We start from the raw sequence: 22689 nt of genomic DNA on the forward strand, positions 1-22689 counted from the left end.
CCTACGGTTCCACATTGATGTATGCATCCGATAGTATGCTTGTAGCCATACACATAACCTCCCATATGAAGATTTGGAGATTATAATATCTTTTTACACCTACATAGAGTCTCATATCCTCTCCATTACAATTTTCTAACCCATGTTATAAGTTTCTCATTTCTTTGTTTTTTGGGACAAAAACATCCAATCAAGGATGGATTGTAATGGAGGGAAATACCTAGTGTCACACTGACCTAGGTATAAAAGGTGTGAAGGACATTGACATGGTACCAATTTATGAATATACATCTATCCTTTCACCTTCTTCAGCTTCTCTCCTGTCCTTCCATGGTGGCTGCCAGCCATTTCTCTCTCCTCGTCACCCTCTTTTGCTCTCCTCCTCTCCTCTCTATAGTCCTTCTCTCACTTCCTGCACCTCTTCTCTCTCTTTTGTAGTCCCTCTCTCTCTTCTTTCTCTCTCTCCTGTTCTCTCTCTTACACTATCCAACTATAGAGAATCCATTGTAAGTCTGATTTTTAGCTTGTCACCATAAAATAGCTCAAGAAGGAGTACAAAAAGTACTCTCAGATCTTCATATTACACCTCAATAGAGAGATAGTAGATCAGTCCAAGGTTTGAGTTAATAATTCAACATTTAAAGCTCTCCTTGAGGAATACATGGATTTGTTTCAAGTGCTAACAACACTACATCCCAAGAGAGCAATTGTGGAAATTTTCATGCTAAATCCACTTTTTACAAGGAGCCACACTTGAAGAGTGTAGAATTCCTGGTACCCTTAAAGAGTTGGAAATTTCCATTGCCAAAGATACCTTTTACAAGAATTTCATCCCTCAATGGAAAAAACACACCACTATCTTGATGCGGACTCTATGAGATTGTTTTCACTATCTTCTGAAGTTGCAAAGAATTGTGTCATTCTAGCCAATTATCTTCCAAAAAACTAAAGAGCAAAGAAAAAATGGAGAGAATTATCATCAATGGAAAACTTGGCTTTTATTGGGGATTTTTCAAAAATTATCAAGTGGAAGATTATGAATAAGCTTTAGGAGTCATGGGTCAATGGAATTTCACAAGAATAAGAAGGAAAAGAGCTAGAAGCTATTTGTGGATACGTAGCAACATGATACATGGGACACTTGGTGCATTGAAATCCTTCCCTTTGTCCAATTGGCAATATCATTGGAAGTTAGTAGTAGAAAGAGTGTTTTTCAAAACCTATGTCATTTGAGACCCTCCAAATTTGATACTATCAAAATGATGGCACTATGGCAATTCTTCAAAGAATGAATTTTGATACCTTCAAAATAGAATATATTCCCCTCTGCAATGGCGTGAAAGTAGAATTCAAAGACTGAAAAAAAAGAAGTGGAAGAAATGTTGGCAAGAGAGTCTTCCAAAGACTAAAGTCATTTTTTTTCTCTTTTGTGGCGCACCAACAATTATGTGGAGCTAACTCCCTAATTAATGGCATGATAAAGAGGCAAGCATTAGAATGAATCTAGATGTATGTTGTAATAAACCCCCCCAAATTAATGGCATGATAAAGAGGCAAGCATTAGAATGAATCTAGATGTATGTTATAATAAACCCCCCCCCCCCCCCCCCCCATTTGTGTCCCATAGGAACCCTCCCTATAAATTTTCATTAAAATTATTGTAAAATTTTTTATCTCCTTCCCCCCTGTTGATGCCAAACACGTGGCGAGGGGGAAGAAGTAGATGATGATGATAAAGATGGAGTGGATGACGATGATAATGATGATGATGAGGGGGAAGGCCACATGTCCTACCAACCCCCCCTTGGCCATATTGCGAGTCCGCAACCACCTGGAGGGCTAGGAGCCTCGTTGCCATGCTCACACCAACAGGTGGTGGGTGGGGTGAGACACCACCACCACCATCCCATATTACCTCTCCCTCCCCTTCCCCCCTAGAAATGGACAGGACGCCACAGCACGCTACCTCTTCACACACACACACACACACACACACACACACACACACACACACACATAGAGAAGCTTCTAGAAAGTTCCAAAAATTTCCTCCCATAAGAGGCGTTCGTGTGCACAAGCCTTGCAATCGCATACAGTCTCACCCTCCATCACTTGCTCTTGTTCAGGAGGCCTCAAATTGTAGAATCCCTACTCCCACTTGGTGAAATTTCCCCACAAGCTTAGTTAGTCTAGCAAGGTCCTCTACCAAGGACACATACAACTAGACCATTTTTTGAGATGCCTCAATTTATTGATCGAGTCCTTGGTCAGGGATAGTACAAATCTTCACCTTAGTCAAGAGATTCATAAGCTAAAAATATGGCTCCAAAACGAATAGTGACACGCACCAATGTGCATCCAACAATGGAGCCACTAGCCAAGGCATTGGAGTTAATATAAATACAAAGTTGGGTATGGATAATTCATCTTTGAATACCTAGGTATTAATTACCCTCTCCTTTATTCATTGAGACATAGATTATATCACTTTGGCATGCGCATGAATTCATTCAAATGAGTAGCTTGAAATTATTTTTCAATGGTTATGTGCTCATCAGAAATCGTAGGAAAAAAATTTCTGCGTTAAGTTCACCATAACCAAAAATGACCTTGCATAGATTTATGCATATGGTGCATTGAAATTCACACAAATCCTTATACCCAAATAAAATCATTGAAAGGGATAAACCTCATCTCAAATATTTGCAAGATTGAGTCTTCAAAGTGCATGTATCAAGAGAAGTAAATTGCATCTAAATGCTATGTGACAAATTCAGACGTAGCATAAACATCATATAAGGTTCCAAAGTATTGTCGACTCCCTCTTCTTTCAAATTAGCAGTTATGTTTTCGCCACATTGAAGGTATATGTTGCAGCTTGCATGCCTGATGGATTGCATGGTAAGCAACCTAGTCTAAAAGAAATTCATCTTAGAAACTCTAGGCCTTTGCCCAAGCTCTTACCAACAACATGGACTGATAGCTCATGTTTGATAGATTGGGATCTTGATGATGTGCGTAGTTAGTACAAACAATGGTCATAAGGATTAAAACTAAGATGCCTTGAGATTTGTCTAATAACTACTATTTCCACCAATCCAATTCAAAGTAAGACTAGATACAAACAACAACTCCATGCCTCAAAGGCAAGTGGAGAGCTCAAGGGATCCTAAGTCAAAGGAAAGACCGATACTTTTTTACTAACTACGCACATCATTATGACCAGTCAAGGCAACAATGATATTAGGGTTGACTGCCTTGACTATGCTTGATTCTTAAATGATTTAACTAAGGAAAGGTTCTTCGTACGGGTGGATCACCTCCGTAATCACACTGCGGATCAACCCAAAAAGGGCACAACTCGATTCATGGGCCGAAGGTCGAAAAGGCCAATCGGAGGAATAATGTTTCACTCCTAGGTAGCTTGCGGGTTAGGTGGAGCTCTAGACATTCCTTTCCAAGTCTAGAATGGAGTTGAAGACCTCCATGACCCCAACATATGTGGCGTTGGAAGATCCTATTCTAGATAAAGGATGGAAATTGTGGTGCCATGTGACTTGGACCAGTTACTTCTATAGGGCAAAAGGGACATATAATTTCTCTTGTATGGGCAGGAGACAAAGATTAACTTGAAGATAAGTTAAGGAACTTCTTTGTCATTAAAAGGACTGCTTGCTCTGTTTTCGTGTAAGTGCTATAAATTATGCGACCGAACCATGTTCCCTAAAAGGCTTAATTAAGGAAGCTTATTTTAAATGTCTCACATAAATGTAGTAGGACCTAATTAAATAACTAAAGAATCCCTATTGAGGGAAGCAGGTGGCTGAAACCTCCAACAGGTCTGCCTTATGGCAAGGTGGTCCTAGAGAACTGGGAGGCTTCTCACAAAGTTTAACCCGACCCTTAGAAATTGTTAGATTAGAACCCCGATTCATGCAATTTTAGGGGATTGCAATGGGACTATCCCTACAGTTAGAGAGGTTGAGTGACGCATCCCTCTCATTTCCCATTCTCTTTGAACCAAGTGCGGTATGGATCTGCTTCAGCTTGGGTGTCTCTGTGTAAAGTAGGATGTCCAAGACCGCGATGTTAGAATGTTGTCAGGAGACCTTGGAACCCAAATTTCAAATTGATCCCAGTGGGTTTGGCCGCAAATGTTTTGTTGTGAGGCATACTCAAGAAACCCTAAACGACAAACCCCATAACATTTCATGGGATTACCAAGCAGCGTCACTTAGATTCATCTCTCAAGGGGGACCGCTAAAAACATGCCTAGATAGCATATGTGGGAAGATAGAAGGAAAAAGTCAAAGCTACAAATGACCAAATAGGAGAAGAATACTTTGATGCCCTTAGGGCACTCTTTATAGAAGTCCCAATGGTGAATCCAAATGCGTATTGGAAATGTTGATGATATGCCAACAAATGTAGTTCCATTGCCAATTTTCAAGGGAGAATACAATGAAGACCTCGATCTTCATGTAACAAAATTCATGGTAGCTTATGTGGCCAATAATGCATGAACTCCATAGCATTGGTTGGTGATATTTCCTACCACTTTCAAAGGCATAACATTTCAATGGTATGAGAGACAAGCAACATGAACTTTTAATACCTAGGATGAACTCAAGGGGGCCTTTCTCACCAAATTCAGGTGTGAAGGTTTCAAAGGGAAAATGCAAAACAAGTTCATGAATTTGAGCCAATCCTCTAAAGAACAAGTGGAAGCATATGTCTCTAGAATGGAATCCATACTATGAAGAAGTGGACCAACCATAACTCAGATGAAGGCATTCAAAAGGGAGTCTTCCTTAGAGGTCTACAACCTAAAGTTTGCAAGTTTATGGAATTGAGAAGACCAGCTAATCTACAAGTAAGTGAGATATCATTTGCTAAGCAAATAATCTTTTATTTCTTCTTTTATCTTAATGGAGAACTTTGGATAAAAAGGAGAGTATAATAACCAAAGTGGTTATCCACCACAACTTTAGTAATGCTATAAAATATGAAGGACATAGTACAATACATAGGTGTATAGGAATCATAGAAACCCTATCTATTCTAATATTGATGTTAATCTCTTCTGATATGATATTCACACTTACTATAGTAACTTGACCAAGAGTTGAAGGTAGTTGCATGTAGTTATGAAGGTAGGGGTGGGGTGGTTGGTGTCGTTCTTGAGGAATATATTAAAGGAGGGTTGGAGTCTCGTGGTTGGAATGGTACAATCTATCATATGTTTGAGAATTGATATTGGGAATCCTAGGAAAGGTGTACCATATGGCACTATGGATCATAGAGTCGATGTCCCCTAGGATAAGTACAATGAATTGCATTAACCCTTTCATGAGACTTTGAGTAGTAGAATGTTGATCTTGTAATGTCATTAAACTCTAGGACACCCTACCACCATTATGGTTAAAGCCTCTAGACTTCATGGAGCTTCAATGCCAAATGTTTACTTTTGAGCTTGCCTCATTGAAGCTGGTACAATCTTTCCATAGTGTTGTAGAGGGAGCTCAGGCTCAACCGCCAAGACCCAGGGACCACTTATTGTCAAGAATCACGTGGTGGGGGGACTTGCTTGAGCTGGTGCGCCAAACACACACTGTATACACAAGATGAAGCTCACTCAAGAACATAAGAAGAGAGATGGAGGCCAAAACGTTTTCTTGCTGATTTCTTCTTCTTCTTCCACACACTATACAATGTACACAAAGTATGGATAAGATGCAACATAAAGGAAAGTGGCCTTCTAAGTCAAACAATGCATAACCGACTACACTAATCGATTGGCATCATATCTTTGCTAGCTGTAGGTAGGTGTAACAAACTAAATATAATAAGTGATAAGTCAGTGGCCATGTGAGTATCATAATGACCACCAACGTGCTAAGTGTAGACATGCGAACTCATCTAGCCAGGCGGTCCATCATCAATGTCCGCACATGTTGAGCTTCCCATCTCAACACTCCCTCTCAAGCTCAACTCTATCTCTACAACTCCAAGTAAGCTTTGGAACTTTCGAAGCTTCTCTGCACCCAATGCCTTTGTGAAAATGTTAGCTATCTGATCTTGTGTGCTGACATATACCAAGTCAATATCTCCTGCAAATACCTTCTCTCTCACAAAGTGGTAGTGCACCTTAATGTGTTTTGTCCTAGAATGGAATACTGGATTCCTAGCTAGTTGTATGCTGCTCATGTTGTCACAATGAATGATAACTGGATTGTCTCCCTGCACGTCCAAATCACCTAGTAACTTTTGCAGCCATACCACCTCACATGCTACCATAGCAGCACCTCTATACTCAACCTCCGTACTTGATAAAGCAACTGTAGGTTGCTTTTTGCTGCTCCATGTAACTACTGCACTACCAAGGGAAAACATGAATCCACTAGTAGATCTTCTATCTGACATGCTACCATCCCAATATGCATATGTGTATCCAAAGTCCTGTACGTCCTTACCTGTCTCATAAAAAAGTCCATAATGTAAAGTGGACTTCACATACCTCAATATACGTCTAACTGCATCCAAATGAGGCTTTCTAGGCATTTGCATAAACTAATTGACAAGACCAACAACATAGATCAAGTCTGGCCTTGTAATAGTCATGTAAATCCAACTCCCTACTATCCTCCTAAACATAGTAGGGTCTTCTATCTCATCACCAACTTCGGTACTCAACTTTACATTTTGCTCCAATGGTACCGAAAGAGGCTTACATGCTGTCATACCATACTTAGATAACATATCCAAGCCATACTGCCTTTGGGATAGCCATATACTATCATCACATATGATCACCTCAATACCAAGGAAGTATCTCAACTCACCTATATCTTTCATCTCAAACTTCTTCTTCAAGAAGTCTTTAGCTTCAGCAATCCCATTGTCACTGTCACCTGCAATAATCAAGTCATCCACATAGATGTCTATGATGACCAAACCTGCATCTCCCTTTCTCACATAAAGTGAGTGATCAGCATCAGAAATACAAAATCTAATATTGACAAGATACTCTCCAATCTTGTCAGACCATGCTCTAGGTGCTTGCTTCAACCCATAGAGTGCCTTCTTTAACCTACATACATATGTGGGATGCTCTAAATCCTCATAACCTGATGGCTGCTCTATATACACTTCTTCTTGCAATTCACCATGCAAGAAAGTATTCTTAATGTCCATTTGCTCCAAACTCCAACCTTTGGTTGCTACCAAGGCAATCATGCACCTAACAGCTGCCATCCTAGCAACTGTACTAAAAGTCTCTTCATAATCTATGCCATATGTTTGAGCATAGCCTTTTGCAACCAGCCTAGCGTTATACCTACTAGCTGAACCATGAGCATTATGCTTGACTTTGTAAACCCACTTACAGCCAATAGCTTTCTTACTCTTAGGTAAGAGTACCAAATCCCAAGTCTTATTGGTTTCTAATGCAGCCATCTCCTCATCCATTGCTGCATCCCAATGAGCAGGACCAACAGCATCCTCAAAACAAGTGGGCTCAACATCCTCAACTAGTTTCACCATATAAGCATAATGGTGATGTGCATAACCTTCAAAGCCAAATCTTTTAATAGGGTATCTGACCCTGCTAGATCTACGTACCACCAGATCACTCAATGGAGCCTTTACATTACTATGAGCTCTCTGTACACCCGGTGTTCTGACTCAAAGAATACCAAGCTCATCATCCAAACTCTCCAAATCACTAGAATCTCCATCAAATCCCAAATGACTGGTAGATGCATCATTATCATCCAGCACTTTCTTTCCTTTGTCCTTCCTTGCAACACTTATAGATCCACCTGAAGATGTGGGGCTACTCCTTAGTCTCCCAAACCAAGGGCTCACTATAGGTATAGTACTAGATGATATTTCTGGTCCACTAAGACTCCCTAATTATTGTTTTTCTTTTTGCACATAGCTGTCCTGATCATTATCATCATCTAATACATCACCAACAAGTGCATGCCAACTGCTCATCTCATCAAAGATAACATCCCTCCTCACTCTAAACTCACATGTGACAGGGTTATAACAACAATACCCCTTCTGCTCTAAAGAGTATCCAATAAAAATACATTTTTCTACCTTTGGATCAAGCTTCTTCCGTAGCTCATCTGGCACATGAACATATGCAACACATCCAAATACCTTCAAGTGCGATACATTGGGCTTCTTGCCAGTAAAGCATTCTTCAGGAGTCATCCCATGAACTGTAGCTGTGGGAGTTATGTTCATAATGTAGACAACAGTATGGACAGTCTCAAACCAAAAATGTTTAGGCATATTCTTTTTAGCCATTAATGCCCGTGCAACTTCTGTAATATGCCTATTTTTTCTTTCTACAACCCCATTTTGCTATGGGGTGTAAATTGCCTCTTTATCCCATGAGTCCTTATCAAGAAGCCAGTAAACTCATTAGAGAGGTACTCTCCCCTCCATCTGATCTCAAGCACTTGACTTTTAAGCCTATTTCTGTTTCAATAGCTACCTTAAAAAATTTGAAGTGCTCAAACACATCACTCTTTTCCTTCATGAAGTATACCCATAACTTCCTTGAACAATCATCAATAAATGTGACAAAGTAGTTGCTGCCACCAAGAGATACATTCTGTGTAGGCCCCCAAACATTTGTATGCACTACATCAAGTATTTTTCTACTCACTTCTCTGTCATGCGAGAAGGGTTGTCTTGCCTGCTTATTACCAAACTGGCATGCTTCACAGACTTTATGCAATTCTACAACTCTAAAAGAAGGCAACCCTGTAACTAATCCTCTGGACTGCATTGATTTCAGCCTTTGCGTATTTGCATGTCCAATGCATTTATGCCATATTTCAATATCTGCAACTACTCTCTTTCCTTTAGCATACATAACAGCATCCATTGTAGGAGTTCCATCATATAAAGTGAACATTCGTCCAACTCTACTTCCTTTTGCGACCAACCTACACTTATCATTAAAGTCTTCTACAAAACAACCTTTTGCATTGAATCGGACTTGCAACCTCTACTCTACCATTTGGCCAATAGACACTAGATTCTTTGTGATTGATGGCACATGTAATACATATGTCAGACTCTTTGTCTGGCCATCATACAAGGACAAGGGAACCTTTCCAATGTGTGAAATTGGGTGGCATGAATCATCACTTGTTTGCACATAACCTGGATTTTGTAAGTCATGCATCTCTCCAAACCATTCAACATGACTCGTCATATGATTAGATGCACCTGAACTGACATACTATACATCATCATGTGTCCCCTTTCCTATAACTGCATTCATCATATGTTGCATAACAAACAGACGCCTATTTTTTTCTTCATTCTGTCGTGAAGATGATGCATAGTTTCCTTGCTGCAATTTACTACTGCGAATATCATCCTTCTTAGCATAGCAATGGGCTGCAATATGGCCTATTTTGCCACAATAATGGCAAACAATAGTAGAATTTCCAGAACCTTTGTTCTGCCATCCACCTCTTCCTCTAGAGCTCCCCCTACCTCTAAAGTGTCCTCTACCTCCAGAAACCTGCATTTCACCAAACTATTGATTGAACTTGTTTTGTTGGTTATCACCAGTATGTCCCATACCACGGCCTCTTCAAGAGGATCTACCACCTCCCCTTCTTCTTGAACTTGAATAAAATGCTTGAACTTGTTCACCATTTTTTTCCAGATGAGTCACCCTGCATATTGATCTCTTCAGTAATCATGAGAGAGATCAACTCATCAAAATCTGGAAATGGCTTCCATACATATACCAAAGTAACAAATGATTTCCATGCCTCCTCATTGTTAAGGCTAGTCAAAGTGGATGAAACCAAATCATCATCATTAGGCATTGCATCAATCGCTGCTAAAGCATCTACAATGCTCCTCACCTTCAACACATACTCATTGATAGGCATTTTCCCTTTCTTCAAGGCATTCAACTCTTGCTTGAGTTGAATCTTTCGTGCCTTTGTATTTACTGAAAACATATTCTCAAAAATTGTCCAAGCTGCATGTGAAGTTTCTGCATTCCTGATATGTCCCAACATCGTATTATCAATTACTGCAGATAATCAATACATCACCTTTTTGTCTTTCACATTCCATTCTTTCCATGCTTTTAATTCATTTGCAGTCGAAGGGATAACCAGTTCTGGCTCCTTTTCTTCACCTGAAACAAACTCATAAAGGCCCTTTCCAATGAGGAATTTCATCGCACAGAACTTCCATGAAGGGTAGTTGTTCTTGTCGAGCTTCTTAATAATGGGATTTCCACTATTCTCTACCATGATCACAAACAAGAATACAGCACAGCAAGCTAGTCTTCTGCAATCTTTCACAACATGTGCACAACAATACACCAAGCAACCTTTTTCACTGATTGCTCAATAGTACATGTAATCTGCAACCTGGTTGCAGATAAACCTTATGTTTGCTTTTTGCAAATACCACAAAAATTACAGATTCAAAATCTATAACCTGTGCACCCACTTTTGATCAATACAACTAAAATCATAGTGTATCCTGAAACTGTTGTTCGCAACCTTGCGGCTCTAAAACAGGGCTTGAAACAGCCTCAGATGCCCAAAATAACTAAGATTCTTGCTCTCTCTTGCTTCCGATGCCTCCATAGGAACTATCAAAGAGAGAGTGGAAGAATGAGAGCTTCTTATCCGTTGCTTGCTTGCTTGAACCTTGCTTCTTCTCCTTCACTTCAGCCTTCAAAATCAGCCTCTCTCAGTGGTGCAGCTCTGATACTATGTCAAGAAATACGTGGTGGGGTGACTTGCTTGAGCTGTTGTGCCAAACACACACTGTATACACAAGATGAAGCTCACTCAAGAACACAAGAAGAGAGATGGAGGCCAAAACGTTTTCTTGCTGATTTCTTCTTCTTCTTCCACATGTACACAAAATACAGATAAGATACAACATAAAGGAAAGTGGCCTTCTAAGTCAAACAGTGCATAACCGACTACACTAATCGAGTGTCATTATATCTTTGCCATCTGTAGGTAGGTGTAATAAACTAAATATAATAAGTGATAAGTCAGTGGCCATGTAAGTATCGTAATGACCACCAACGTGCTAAGTGTAGATGTGTGGACTCATCTAGTCAGGCGGTCCATCATCAATGTCCACACCTGTTGAGCTTGCCATCTCAACACTTATTGCTTCAGGCATTTCAAGCAAGCTCTAATGGCTATCTCTCACCTAGTGGACGCACCCACGCCTTTGAACCTATGAGTGTAGTGATCTTACCTTGATGCCGAAATGAGTTGCCTTCTCCCTCACACACACTGGTAGCTCCACGATCCTAGATGCTTCAAAAATCTTATTTTTCTAATACTCCACATCCTTGGTGCCCTAGAGGGTGGGATTCTTCTCTCTTTCTTCCAACCATTGTTGGCCTAGCTGGCTTCCAACAACGATCACCTCTTCCACTACTTTAAGGGAAAGGACTCTACGCAGGCCATTGGGGAGGAGGAAGCTGAAGTTAAAAGGATGTTTCTCTTTTTTCTATCTCTCCCAAACTACCAGTTTTGTATGGAAGCCAGCCAACAGGTCACCTAGGCATGGTGGAAGAGGTGTGGACGATTGTGCCATAGGTTTGGCCCTCAATCTCTGTCTGGCTTCTTCCACCATTTTCTTTCTCTTTTTCCTTAGGGCAGTTTTTCTTTCCACGGATGTGTCTGTTGATTGCTAATGTTCCTCAGAGTGGGTTGAAGGGGGTTGTGGGATTACTTCTTCTTCGAATCTACCATGTCAAATTGCAGTTTAGCTTCACCCCTTTGGCAATCTTCTTGCCGTACCTCCTCTATAAACCCCAGTGCATCAATCTCCTGGGGGGTTACGCCAGCCAACAACATGTACTTTCATTGTTCATCAAGGCTTAACCCAACTGCAACGGGTTGTGGTGGCATGTGTAGCTCTGCTTGCAGAGCTCTGCGTGCTATGCTTAGCTTCTTCTTTACCACCTCAAGGGACTCCCCTTCCTCTATGTGAGTGGCATCCATTAGAGTATTCAGGAAATCTTGTTGTTGAGTATTGAAGCCCACTTGGCTACCTCTGCTTTGCTTTTTGCTAGGACTTTCTCTTTTTCCACGAGAGCCAGCCTCCAGGAAACATGCCAAGGTCTTCACTCTTCGTTCATTTTGGCCTACCCACTCTTCCACTCTCTTTTTCATCTCCTCCATACTTTCTCCTTGTCTTTGAACCAGGGCCATGAGTCTCTGCTCCTGGTCTTCCAATTCCCTGCTCATTCTCTCCTACTCTTTTCTTTCAAGGCTCAACTTTTTGGTCATGGTTTCCATCTCTCTATGGTATTGCTCCTCTTCTTGCTTCCTTTCCCCTTTCCTAGCGGAAAACTCTTGCGTGCCTCATACGATCCGATCTGTTTTTGCTACCAAATCCTCATATTACATTATTAGAAGTTTATACTCTCTCTGCATTTTCACTAGCTCTTGATTTTCATCTTAGCTTTAGTTCCTGCTTTAGATCAAAGATCTCCTTTTGTTTCATAGCTATTTGCCTCATCTTTTCAAGCTGGAAGGTTGCTAACAACTGCTTTTTTGCTTCCAACTCGGCCACTGCTATCTTTATTTCCTCCTTTGCCTTCTCTAGCTGAGAGAGCAGTTTAGCAACATATTCATCATAGTTTGTTGGTGGCATCATAGTAGTAGGGATTGGAGTGGTTGAAGCTTCCACCTTTTGGTGTTTCAGATCTTGCCTAGACTCAACATCTGTGGCCGATCTTTTCTACCCAGTGGCCGTAGTCTCCACACTCTTTCCTTGGGCTAGTTCCTTATTAATGAAGTGTTGCATCCAGACCACAAAATTGTTTACATTAGCGCTGGCCGGGGTGCTTGGAGTGAGAGTGGTTGCTTCACTGGTGGGCACCAAGAGGGGCGGGATGGGATGGATGAGTGCTTAAGCTAGGTCCCTCATCCCTGGGTAGACCTAAAGGCCCTAGGTCATTGAGTTGGCTTTGTTGTTCTATGGATCGGCGAATTGCTTCAGCCATGTCTTCCTCCTCCTTTCTCCTCAACTCCGAATCCTTTTTCGCAGCTCTTCTCTCTCTCTCTTCCTCTATTTTCCTTTATTCTTCTACCATCTTTTTAGCTTCTTCCTTCTCTTTCTTCTTCCTCTTCTTCAGCCTCTTTTTTTGACTCCTTCTTGGCTTTTCTGGATTTCTCTTTCAACTCCTCTGCCTCTTTCTTTTTATTCTTCTCCCTCTCTTCAGCCTCTCTTAGGGATTTCCTTTTGGCTCTCTCTAGATCTTGTTTTTCCTTCTTCCTGCTCTCATCTTGCTTCTTCTTCTTACCTATCTTTTTAGTGGGCTTCTTTGCTTTTTCCCTTCTAGATTGAGCCTCTTAATCCTCCTTCTCTGTCTCAGTTTTTGTCCTTTCGCTTGATGGCTCTTTGTCCTGGTGAATCGGTGACCTATCTAGAGTCTCATCCTCTCCTTCTTCTACTTATTGAGATTCTTTTACAACCTCCTAGATGATGGCTGTCAGCACACTTCCATATCTGATGAAAGAGGCTTTCGAGGAAGGTTTCTTTCTCTCCATACTTTTAGAGGCTAGGGACTCTCTACCTACTCGAGGGTTAGTGCTTTGGTTGCTTGGTCTATAGTCTTGTGCACATAGCCATTCCAATCTACCTTATCCAAGGTGTGAGCTACCACATTCTCCAGCACACACACACTGATTCGGTGTATGAGGGAGTTATAGCGCTAGGGTTAGAGAAGAGTGAGTGCACCAATTTTGCCTGTGTGTGGGCCTCAGCATTGGGGATATCCTGTATGCTAATGCCATCATTTGTCAAAACATCCTCCCTCTTCATCTTTAGCATATCATACACATCTCTCTTATGTTTCTTCTCCACCTTAGGTTCCAACCCCAGTGCCTTCTCCACCAAGGCCTAGTTTAATGGCACCTGCATCACCTGTTTAGCTTTCTCCCCTCCTTCCACAGTCACCATTCCTCATTCTTGATCAGGGTTGTATGTTCTTAGAAATGTGGTCAGGCTCCTGCGCAAACTTCTCTAGGTACTTCGAGAGGTTACATTGTTCCATCACTCTCCTTGCAGCCTCCTCCTTGGTTACCACCTCGTCGAGGAGGTTGTGGATACTGCAGAATTTCAACTGATTATAAGCATGGTTTTCTAAGCTGAGGTTGTACTGCGTCCTCTCCTCCTTTGTGAAAGGGAGTCGATGAGCACAATCTTGCTGCAACGTCTTTTGTTCCGGTCATGAACCATGATTCCCATTAGTGCTTTCAAAATAATTATTTGCTGAAAATGAAGACTTGATGTTTGTTGAATGAAAACATTTAAGCTCCAAAATAAACTTTCCTTTCAGACTTTTCACCCTTTATTTCAAAATTTTTGTGACATTTTTCCTCAATCACAAGTTAACATGTTTCTTTCCTTTCCGTGTTTAAGTGTAGATTGAGGTTTTCACGACGATGTGTTTTTTGTTATGTGTTTATGCGTTTGCTTGATTTTGATTGGTTTTGATTTGATTCAGCTTACCCCCTCCCTTCCATATTTGACTCACCTTTCCCTTTCGTATTTGACTCACCTTACCCCCTCCCCTTCTAGATTTGAGAAGAATCCTTCCTAGGATTGAAGGTGTTGAGATATCGAGCTCCACTCGTGATATGCCAGGGTGACCGTTGTGCATTTATGTCACCGACTTGTCAGTTTGCAGATGCGGTTGGTACACCGCCCATGAATAATAGCTAGATGATAGCTATTCTTATCTACTCTAGTTCGTGGCTCAGTTAGTATGCCACCTTAGTTAGTTGAGTTTGGTTTGAGACCCATATATAGGGTTCTTGTATTTCTATGTACTTGAGTTCTTTTTGGCTTACACAACTAAGAAGAGCAAAACTGTTTTCAGCCTCCACCTCTGTGTGTATTCCCCCATTGTGTAAGCAAGAAAGCTACAAGTGAGACTCCTTCCTTCTCTCCCACAATCTTGACAGGCCAAGGGCACTCATCGTATGGATTGAGTGTTTACCTTTACATGAGCCAAGCATAGAATTATGGATTGTACTCCAACTGAGCTTTGCGGTCCAGATCAAAGGGTCTGCTACCTACATGTGTGATGTAAGTAAGGACATCCATTAGGAAGTCACCGGAATCGACACTGCTAGCAATATGTAACTCTTCCTCGGTCAGGAGGCGATCAAGGTGAGGTTTTCATTTGATGTGCTCTTCCATGGGTTGGCCACAAATAGTTGTTAATACCCTATATGAGGTTGGAGCAACATAACTTGGGTCATACTCCGATGTCTTGATTATGCGTCCTTGCTTAGCATTGGTCATTATTTGGTATCCTTCGAGTTCCCATTGCAATAGAAGAGCGTACCAGTTCTGTAAGAACGGGAATTTGATTTCAGCAAGTTGTTTCAACTCCTTGATTTCTTGGTCAGTGATGGAAGAAGTAGCTCGCTTATCATATGACGTAATGAGACATTGTTTGATAGCTTTCTCTATAGATATCTCAGTGCGCTAAGCAACTCTGCAACTAAGTGGGGTGCTTTGACAAATGTGAATTCAAATGTATCCCATGAACAAGGCATTGTACGAACTTCAGTTGCTAAGGGCTCTTGCAACCACAAGTGATCATAGCTTAGAGCCAACGACATGAATGTGGCATCTAAGCATCTAAGGCAAGCAATCACGTCATTCCCTGTGTCTTTGGCTAGATCTATGGCCAATGTCAAGAATGATTTCCACTCATAGGAGGGTCTAAGGCATATGGGTGATTTGGGTTTGACAGAACTAGAGAGTTTGGTAGCAGATGGTTGCAATTTTGGTTGTTCTTGAGATTGCGGTTGGGTTCCTTGCACAATGGGTAGGGACTAGATTGCTAATGGGGCACTGCTACTTGTAGATGTGACTTCCTAAGTCTTGGTAAAGTTACGTGGCACTAGTTTGGGAGTAACTGGCTAAGATTTGAACCCATAGACTTGGTCTGGTCTTCATGGGCATAATCAGTTGTGAGTCTATGGGCTTGGTGTCTCGAGGCTTATGCGGCTTTAGGCCTTGACATGTTGTATGGCTGGGTATGGTTAATTATGAGGGCGGCATTTGATTAGTGCCTTTGGATGTTTTAGCCTTAGGGATCCATATCCAGGTATTACCCTCATAATAGCCTTGCGCTTGCAATAGGATCTTAGGAACCCATTGCGGCTTGACTGTACGTCGTTGTCTGTAGCTTTGTCTTGGCCTCCTAGGTTTTGAGGTTATGTTCTTAGCCTTGCAAAGGTGTGGCCCATTGCTCCTTGGTGGCAGGCTCTGATGTTTAGATACCCATCTGATCTAGGGTTCATGGGCATTGGCTTTGGCCTTAGCAGGTTGCTGGCATAGAGACTTGGCAGCTTGTAACAAGTCACAACCCCCCTCCTTAGACTTGGCTATAGGTGTTTCTACCTATGGCCTTGCGGATCTCGTAGGAGTCATGCAGCCCTTGCTAAAAGCTGAAACTATGCAGCACACATTGCCAATGGCTAGGTGGATACACTGCCACTCATAATCGACATTGTAGTGAGCTTTCTTTTTAAAGGTTTGACCTAGCAGCGACTCTGTGCTTGCATCTTTAGTGTTTGGAAACACATAAAAGATCATTGATATGCTCTCAGACTCGATAGAAATTATGGCCCTACACTTCCATAGGAGTGCGTATGATTGGCCCCCATATGGGCTTAGTTTGGTGGTAGTGGGCTATAATTGTGGTTTGTCAATGTGGGTCCAATGATTGTGGGTTAAGACATTGAAGTCTGCTCCGTCATCGATCAAGGCATTGAAAGTGCATGTTTGCTTGGCAATGACCATGATGCAGAGGTAAGCAGGTTCTACGGCTTCCTCATTTTCATCGTGAATCTCCATGATTGTGGCTACTTGTACCTTAACAGGGGGTTCTAACATTGGTGGTTCATGTAGAGGATGTATGGGAGGGTAGTACTTCTTGATATGGCTACCATTGAAGAAGCCTATGCACTTGCCTTCTAGAGTCTCGAGTTCACATTACCACTTTGGATGATGGCACAAACCTTGAAAGGCCCTAGACCTTTAAACTTCATTTTTTGTTTATGCCCCTTAACAAAGTACAAGAGCACTAAGTCTCCCTATTCAAAGTCACACTGCTTGACATGCTTGTCAAACTAGCTTTTATATCATGCCTTCTCACATATGAGGGCATGGGTAGTTAGAAGTTGAGTTTTCGAGAGGGGTTCAAGTTCAACTAGACATTCCATCCATGCCTCCTTCCTTTCCCATCGTTTGCAAAGTGCAATCATCAGGCTAGGAACAAAGAACTCTATAGGTAGAATTTCTTCAGTTCCATAGGTCAGCCTAAAAGGTGTTTGGTCTACAACCATTTTATAGGTTGTGCGGTAAGCCCACAAGGCTGCCATCAACTTGTTATCCTAGTCACTATGCAAAGCAGAGACTACCTTGATCAGGACATTTACTAGAATTTTATTTGTGGATTCCGCCTGACCATTTGCCTAAGGGTAGCATGGCAATGATTTCCAATGGATAATTAGAAAGGTGGATAGAAGATGCACAATCACTTTATTAATGAAGTGTGTACCCTGATCGCTAACCTGTTCGATGGGGTAGCTGAATCATGAGATTACCTGCTCCCATAGGAACTTGGCAGTCGTTCTAGCATCATTCTTTCTCATAGCTCTTGCTTTTGCCCATTTTCTTAGATAGTCAGTGGCTATGATGATGTACTTGGCTTGCGAGTATTGTGCAGTATGACTAATGGGTCCTATGAAGTCAATTTCCCATTTTTCGAAGGGTTGTCGTGCAATTATTGGGGTTAGCTTCATCTAATCCTTGCGAATCAGAGCATTTGTCCATTGACACTTGTCATAGTGCTTAACGAATCATGTCACATCGCGAAAAAGTGTGGGCCACCACAATTGAGATTGCAGCAACTTGTGGGCTATCGTATCTCCTGCTAAAGTATCCTATAGCAATTCCAATGTGTGTCTCTAAGAGCGCATCGTGCATCTCATGCTTGCATATGCATCTATACAAAAATCTATCTACCCTAGCTTATATAGCTGGCATGCTATCAACTAATAGGGTTGGATCTTGAGGATAAGTTGCCTAAGTCGGGATTTCTCTATCGGTCATTCATGTAGTCCATGCTCAAGCACTTGGACTATGTCGTCTGCCCAATATGGCATCAAGTCAGCTCGAAATAAATCTCTCTCACTGGATAAGATAAACAAGTGTGCATCTGGCAACTCATCGGTGATGCCTTGCCCAGTGGCCTCTCTCGTGGGGATGCGTGACATGTGGTCGTCCATGTAGTGCTACTTTCCTTTCCGTACGACCACGGAGGAGTCAAATTCTAAAAGTAGAAGGAGCCATCGAGCTATGCATCCTATAGTACAAGGTTTGTTTACTAAATATAGCAAGCCATAAAGAAATTGAAAGGCGTGGCTGATAAATAATGCCAAATTTTCTTCACGGCAAATACCATGGTTAGACCTTCTCTTTCTGTTGTCAAGTAGTTCATCTCAGTCTTAGTGAGTTGTTTGCTAGCAAAGCTCACTGGATAGTCAAGTTTGTGTTTTCCAGGTTGGCACAACACTGCCCCCATAGCAAATTTCGAAGCATCAATATGCACGTGGAAGGTAATGGTCCAATGTGGGGCTCGTAGAATCGGTGCTATGGTCAAAGCCTTTTTCAATTTCTCATATGTACATTGGCATTCTTCAATCCATTTACATATAATCAACAATTTGTATAGAGGTCTAGCAATCAATGCATAATTTAGCACAAACAGTCGATAATACCCCATATGACCTAAGAAGCATTGAACTCCCTTATAGTTGGTTGGGAGTGGAAGATCAACAATGACCCTGACTTTTGAAAAATCTATGGCAATGCTGTTCTTCGACACCACGTGCCCTAGGATGCATTCGTGCTTTACCCAAAACTGGCACTTTAAGGGATTCAAAGAGAGACAATATAGGCGACACGTTCAAAGACTACTCAAAGCTTATCCAAGTGTTCTCTCCAGGTTGAGTGAACACACAAGTCATCCACGAAGACTTCTAACTCTTTTTTGAGCATGTCTTTAAATATAGTGCACATAAGACGTTGAAAGGTGACTCGAGCTTTAATCAACCCGAAGGGCATGCCTATGTAGGCAAATATACCCCACTCAGTGGCGAATGCAATCTTATGCCTATCGTCAGGATGCACCTACACCTGATTGTATCCAAATAAGCCATCTAGAAAACTATATGCCTCTTTTCCCGCCACTCTCTTAAGCATGTGCTTGGCATACGGCAATGGGTAGTTGTCCCTCTTAGTGGCAGCATTCACCTTTTGTAATTGATGCATACTCTAATCTTTCCGTTTTTCTTCATTACAATGACTATGGGTGACACTCAGTCAGTGTGCTCAATTTCGTAGATGAATTCCCTCTCATCAACTTGTCAATCTCTTCCTTGACTGCATGAGCATGTTTTGGATTCATAGGGTATGGTCACTGCTTGACCGGTGTTGCGTCTGGTGCCATGATGGTTATGGTATGAGTCACCACACTCGGATCTACCCCCTTAAGCTCTTCTAAGGACCAAGAAAATATGTCTATATACTCTCGCAAGAGAGTGACAAGACATGTCTCCTCATCCTCCATCAAGTCTTCAGCAATAAAGACAGGTCGGGGTGTCTCCCCTTCTTGGGCTAGGTTCACCTCCTTGACTTTGGCAGGTCCCTCGATGGGTTCATTTTCTTGCCCTTGACGTTTGGCACCCAACAAGATCACTACCCTATCACCCTTCTTGAACTTTGTAAATCTCTTAGGGAGGTCCCACGGTTTTCATTGTTTGTCTACTCGTGTGTCCTTAGGCTGTTTTGCCCTTTCATCCTTTAACCGTCTGTGCCTCAAGTGGATGGGTAGGTCCCCCTTGGTACGTCTAGTATTGGAAGGCCTAGGTATTTTTGGGTCACTCTCTAAACTCACTTTTGACTCAGAATTGAACTCCCCGTCTTCGCTAGAAGAGGTAGACTCTCCCAATGGTCGCAGCTCAGAGGGTGACTCTGTTCTAAGCAGTGGCGTGGTACCTCATTGGGTTAGGCATGCTTGCTCAAAGTCTATGGCTCTTATATGTTCCAACCAAGCACGATCACAATCCACATGCATGACCCCTTGCTCTATCCTGAAGGTGTTCTTTCTTGGTGGCTTGGAGTCTTCTCATATCTGTTCTATCTCTCGTCCTTTAGTGTCGTATTCTATGGTATCTATCTCACCTTCACTCTTGTCTCACTGAAGGAGCAAAAGTCTTCATCAGAAGCATCTTTGTATGATTGCTCGCCATCTCCCATGTCTTGGTATGTCTCGTGTCTTTGATTGAGGACTAGGGTCCCATTGTAGATGAGGTTTAGGTCATGCACCCTGGTCCATTGCCACCTTGGTTCATCTAAAAGATCTTGGAGTGGCTTGAAATTTGATGTTGGATTGCCAGCTAGCTTGCCAGTAAAATACTCTAAAATATCTTGAAGTTGCCTCTTGTTTTTTGGCACTTGGAAAGTGACAGGGTTGGGTCTTCTCTACGAAGATTTCCTACCATCATGCATATCGGTACCAAGGGTGTACCCTTGGGCTTGCTGATCCTTTTAATGGCCTAATCATACTCCTCATTGTCCAAGAATGGAAAGTCGATGGTAGCAAGACATGCATCCAATCTTGCTCATCTTTAGGACATGGGATATACTTAGTCAGGGGCCATAGGATTTCTTAATCTAAGCATCACCCTTAAGCATCCCGAAAATGATGTTGAGGTCGACTGGTGTAGTCTTCCAAGAGTCCATTTCTACCCTTACAGATTCTGTTCTATTCCTTAGGAGGATGAGAACATTCCCCCAATCTTTGATCACTCTGGCATTGCGCATCTAGGGTCGGCCCAACAGGACATCATAGTCCACTCCCTTCATGACTATAAAGTCAACTAAGAATTGGACTCCTACGATTTTCACTGGCCAATTTTTTAGCACCCCGAATGGCTTCACTTTCATTCTGTTATCTAATGTGACATTGAACCTAGCAGTCTCGACAAGTGGGTTGCCCCAAGTTTGGAGCATTGCGTGGCTCAGCACACTAACTCCCATCCTTGTGTCTACAATCCCTTTCCTTGTTGTGTCACCTAGGGCTAAGACTAGTAAGACCACATGCATCTTGGTGCCTTTCCAAAAAGCATTAACTTGCGAGGACTTAGGCACGGAGTGCAACGCCAAACTCGGTATCTGCGTCTCTACATCATGTTCTTGTAGGTCTGTAGCAGCTTGCTCTCATGATCCTTCAACCCTCTACTTCAAGTCTTACCATAGAGTCGAATGCTGCCTAAGTAGATCTTCGAGGCTTAGTGTCACAGGGGTGGTCACTAGAGTGGTGAGGAGGTCATTGGCTGCTCGTCTATCTCCTATTCAAGATTGTCCTAGCCAATGGTCGTGATTGATTTGCTGACCCATAGTATTAAGGCTTTGCCTAAGCAGTACTACTTGTGGCACAGTCGCATCTCTTATTTTGGTCGAGGGGGTGAGACTGGCGTGCTTATGCTAGAGAGATCCTCTATCTCGTCCTCTAAGATGCGCTTAGCATCTCAGATCTTCTTGGGCCTTCTTTACCCACTCCTTCACCTTCTTGATGGCCTCTAGTTGGCGCTTTGGGTTGGGGTACTCCCCAACCTTAACACTTCCCTTTTTAGGTGTTTTTGGGGCTAACGTCTCTGCCTCAGCGTCATTGACTTTCTTTCCAACGGGTAGCATTGTAGCACTCTGAATTTTGAGCGTGACTTTAGCTTCGGGCCTCTTCTTCCTTTGCCTACGGCTCTTCTTTCTTGTCGAGGCTATGTGAAGATTGCTAGGACCTGGCAGTGATATGCCGGCCTACTTTATTTATGCATGGGTCATGATATGCAATGGGATCGAATAGCCCTAATGGGATAGATGGCACATTAGCCGAACTTGAGGATGGTTTTTGTATTGGATGATCAATAAAGAGATGAGTGATTCCGCACTTAGGGAACCTTAGGTTAGCCTTGTCTCTATTTTGTTGCTCCCTTTCAAGACAGTGTGATGAGAAGCATCCCGGGTGACTGCAAGTCCCCAACATATGATTGGTTCTTGGGTTTGCCCTCTTAGGCCTCTACCTTGTTCCCTAGTACTGGTTGATAGTCCATAAGGACTGCATTGCCCTCATCATTGTGTGAGACATAAGGGTATACGTAAGTCTCTTCCTCATTTGGCTCTTCCACATAGTGGATTGGAGCGTTGCTTGGTGGATGGGTCACATAGGGACCAGGCGATCTAGGTATTCTAGTAGGATTTATGTCCGCCATTCTAGGAATAGATGACTTAACATCATTTGGCATGGGAAGGGGCAATGATGGGACTCCCCTTTCGAATAATTATGGCAGCCTATTCGCTAGGTAAGGTTGACCATATGGTTGTGAGTATGGAAATCTTCTAGGCAATCTACAATGCGCAACGTCGTGACCAAACCTACCGCAACTAGCACAAGGTGATGACCTAGGGTCTTGAGACTCAACTGGCAAGTGGTTTCTGCCACAATACATGCATTGGATGTGTGGGCACGTTGGTCATCTTAGCATCTCCTCCATCTTGGCTATTTCC

This window comes from Lygodium microphyllum, chromosome 5 (assembly GCF_053477565.2).
Source record: "Lygodium microphyllum isolate KBCC chromosome 5, Lygodium_microphyllum_v1.1.10, whole genome shotgun sequence".
NCBI lineage: Eukaryota > Viridiplantae > Streptophyta > Polypodiopsida > Schizaeales > Lygodiaceae > Lygodium > Lygodium microphyllum.